Source organism: Triticum urartu, chromosome 2A (assembly GCF_056163025.1).
Source record: "Triticum urartu cultivar PI428250 chromosome 2A, HENAU_Tu73, whole genome shotgun sequence".
In the NCBI taxonomy this organism is placed as follows: Eukaryota; Viridiplantae; Streptophyta; class Magnoliopsida; order Poales; family Poaceae; genus Triticum; species Triticum urartu.
The window spans coordinates 259831939-259836544 of NC_141874.1; positions in this window are offsets into that span (position 1 = coordinate 259831939).

Genomic DNA, 4606 nt, shown 5'->3' on the forward strand with positions numbered 1-4606 from the left:
ACACCCGGGCGACTCACTACTGGATAGATACCCTGTGGATGACATCATGGAGAGAACTAACTGTGAGGTAGACTTCAAAATGAAGAACATATCCATGAAGGTGGCACACGCCATTGCTTATACAAATTCCCCCGATGCGACCTTCCATTGCAACCCGATTCTAGCCGTCTATGCTCGTGTCCAGGTTGATAAAGTGGTGGACCAATATTCGGGCCTAGAGCTTGACATTCCTGGAGGTGACGAGGAGCACACACTGGGAGAGGCCAAACATCGTATCATCCTATGTAGAAAGGATTGCATCATCTTTCCAAGGTCACCGACACCGCGTCAGCCGACTCCTCCTCGAAGTCCGCCACCGTGTCAGCAGACTCCCGCTCCTCCAAGTCCGCCACTGCGTCAGGCCACTCCTCCTCCTCCAAGTCCAGCAAAGCGTCAGGCCACTCCTCCTCCTCCAAGTCCGGCAAAGCACCAGGCCACTCCTCCTGCTTTAAGTCTGGCACAACGTCAGTAGACTCCTCCTCGAAGTCCGCCACCGCGTCAGCAGACTCCCGCTCCTCCAAGTCCACCAACGCGTCAGGCCACTCCTCCTCCTCCAAGTCAGGCAGAGCGTCAGGCCACTCCTCCTGCTCCAACTCAGCCACATCAGCCGTCTCTGCCGCCTCAACAATCTCAGAAGAGAGCCGCCGCAGCTATGGTGCGTAGCGCTACGAGTCGAGGTAGTACAGGAGGTACAGGCAGAGCCAAGCGATATAAATATGGTCCAAGCCTCTGTCCTCTTCCCGAGAGGCCTTACAACATGACCGAGGAGCAAAACGCAGCCATAGTGCAGGCCCAAGTGGACACCCATTTTAGACCAAACCCGGTACTGCCGCCAAGGGAGAAAGTGCTTGAGGAAAAGATTGACCACTTCATTCATATGGCTAGACCACCAGCTCCCAAGCCTTTTGACTCAGACTATGAGCACCAAATCAGGAAGGCACATCGAGTACGACTTCAGAAGGAGTCGAGCTCGATCTCGAGCCAAGCAGCTGGCAAAAAATGCGGGAAAACCGTTCCCCAGCTAGGAGAACAGACGGCGCATTCGATCCCCCCGCTTGTTGTGCCAACAACACATGAGAGTACCGCCGCCCTATATAGATGTGGGGAAACCGTTCCCCAGCTGGCCAATCTAGTAATAACCGAGGAGCATATAATGTAGGCTCAAATGCTCAATATCACTGTTGGACAACTCCTCGAGATCAAGCCCATGTCTCAACTTAGACAGGAGGAAATAAAACAGAAATATTTCCGCGGCCAACCTTTGGTCGAGCTCAAGGAGGTCAAGAACCTCCCAACGAGAATGTATGAATAGCATGATTGGTACATGAAAATTACCAAGAGTTCCAATCGAGAGTCCCTCATGGTGAAGGTCAAGGAAGAGAATTACTTCCATAAGCTAGCTCTGTTCGTTGAGTATTCAGAACTATTTTAGTTATTCAATCAAGATGCACTTGACAAATCTCTCGTCAGTTGCTATTGTTTGTAAGTGATTTCTTTCTATAATTTAAGTCTCAAGATAGATTTAGTGTTGATTGATCGATCATTACCTGTAATTATCCTCACTATATTCTTTTTGTGGTATTATGCAGGATGAAGATGTATGAAATGAAAAAAGCTAGACGCTATGGCATTGGGTTCATTGACCCAAATACCATTAAGAAACAGACATGGACATATGATTATTGTAAACAAGATGTAGAGAATAAAATGCTAGAGTTCTTGAAGCGCCTCAATAGTAATGAAGATATACTACTTCCTTACAACTTCAAGTGAGTCACATTGTCTTGTAGTACAAATTCTGTTTTTGCTTACTAGCTAGCTAGATGTTAATAATTAAGTGCATAGGGTTTAGGGTAGTTGATTAGTGTTATGCACATGCCCGCTTAATTAAGACATGCAAACGTGTGCGCATGTAGTTACCACTGGGTCTTGTTAGACATTAAAGTTGAAGAAGGAAAAGTTGAAGTACTGGACTCACTACTTAAGAAAGAAAGTGACTTCACCATCGTGAAGGGGATACTCGACAGGTAATTTCAATCATTATTAACTATATCTCGGCCTATTTAGTTCATCATTTCCTGATATCAACTATATTTAATAAACCCTTTATTATTTTTCTTTGCCGGTGGGCAGGGCTTGGGCAAAGTTCGTCAAGGTGACTCCGGGCAAATGGCGAAAAAAGTTGTTGTGGTACCGACCCAAGGTCAGTAATTAAGTAGTACTAACTAGCTACCATCTCTTTGATTCTTGTTTCAATACCATTAATTAATTATCATGCTTGATTAATTATTATCTGATTAAATTCTATTCTCGTAAAGGCCCTGAAGCAGGTGTCGGTGTCAAAACCGGTGGATCTCGGGTAGGGGGTCCCGAACTGCGCATCTAAGGTCAATGGTAACAGGAGACAAGGGACATGATGTTTACCCAGGTTCGGGCCCTCTCTATGGAGGTAATACCCTACGTCCTGCTTGATTGATATTGATGAATATGAGTATTACAAGAGTTGATCTACCTCGAGATCGTAATGGCTAAACCCTAGAGGTCCAGCTTGTATGGCTATGATAATGAGTCTCCTATCTGGACTAAGTCCTCCGATTTATATAGACACCGGGAGGATCTAGGGTTACACAAGGTTGGTTACAAAGAAGGGAATCTACATATCCGGTCGCCAAGCTTGCCTCCCACGCCAAGGAGAGTCCCATCTAGACACGGGTGCAGTCTTCAGTGTTCGTATCTTCATAGCCTATAAGTCCGGCCCATGGCTAACAGGCCTGACGCCCGAGGACCCCTTAGTCTAGGACTCCCTCAGTAGCCCCTGAACCTGGCTTCAATGACAAGGTATCCAGCGCGTAGTGCTGTCTTCGGAATTGCAAGGCGGGTTCCTCCTTCCAAACTCCAAAATAGTCCTCGGACGAACTGATCGTGTCCGGACCTGTAACACACACCACACACAACCGTAGAGAGAATATAGTAATACACGAGTCTAATCCGCTGACAACTTTTACAACATGACATCACGTCCATCCGGTCATAAGTTCGAACCCTTTTTTTGCCTGCCAGTCCACGTTTCGAGACACGGTTGCCATTGGCACGTCTTGTCAAAGAAGAGATCACGTCCCCTTATCGCGGGATTCCAATCAATACGGGCCTAGGTAACCCAACCGTGTCGTTTGCACAGCCCTCGGGAGCAGGCGAATTTTGAGGCGAGTGGGGTGGCATTCAATATTCACTGCCCTTATAAGGAGATAAGATTCCTCCTTCTTCCCCCATGCCTTCTTCCTGCCTATCCACTCTTGAGCTCCAGCACCCAAGTTCTAGCTTCCCCCACCGGAGAAAACACTCCAACCGTGTCCGAATCAGGAGCTGGTGGCAAGTGGATGGCTTCTTCTGTCAAGAAGAAAGACATCAAGGAGCTTCGAGAGGCCGGAAACCTAACCAAGGAGATCGTTCACCGTCTCCCGACCAAAGGACAGATCGTCCCTAGCCCAGAGCCCCATGAGAGGGTTGTACTTCTCGCACACTTCGTCCATGGGCTGGGATTCCCTCTCCACCCATTTGTGCGCAGATTGATGTTTTACTACAGGCTAGTCTTCCATGATCTAGCCCCCAATTTTGTCCTCAACATCTCAGCATTCATAATCGTTTGCAAGGCTTTCCTTCGTATCCCGCCTCACTTCGGCCTATAGCTAAAGACGTTCAATGTAAAGCCGAAGGTGGTGAGAGGCCAACAAGCAGAGTGCGGAGGCGCCATGGTGGGCAAGATGCCCAATGTTACATGACCCGGAGGCTCCTTCGTGGAGACAGTGAAGGGGTGGCAGTCGGGGTGGTTCTACATCACTGAGCCGCGTGACACAACTAGGCGGCGGCCCCCGAATTCTGATCCAGAACTCCGCTGCGGCTTACCTCCTGGCAAGAGAAGGGCCTCGCCTGGGGCTGTTCGAGCGAGCTAATTGGGCTCCAGACGTGCGTTCAGAACATGCTAACCAAGAGGATCAAACTCGTCAACATGATCCAGGTTATGCTCATTCGCCGGATCCTTTCGTGCCAGCACCGGACTAGCTATTTGTGGGAGTTCGATCCGGCCAAGCACTAGACGCTACGAGAGCTCTTCGGCACAACACACGAAGATATCTAGAAAGTGCTCCTCAAGGCTGGCGAGACACCACTGCCCACGACCGAAGATCACGGGCTCAGCTTAAAGCACTAGTCCAATTCGGTAAGTTCTTTTATGTATTCAAGGTATAGCCTTTACTGGCATATTTTGGGAAGGAGTCTAAGCCTTCCTATCAATTTTCAGGCCTGGATCGACATAGCGGAGCGGATTAATTATCCCACTCCACTTACCGTAGACGAGGAAACCCCACTCCTAATGAAGATGCTATTCCCGGCGCCTTATGATGTGCCGGAGAAGAAGGCCAAGAAGACGACAAAAGGGAGCAGGAGTGGTCTTCGCCGAAAGGGCGCTTCGGACATGCCGTCCGAAGACGAGACTGACTCTTCAGTCGCCGAAGACGATGGCGAGGAGGAAGAAGAAAGCGACTTCCCCCGGGAGGGGGGAAATAAGAAA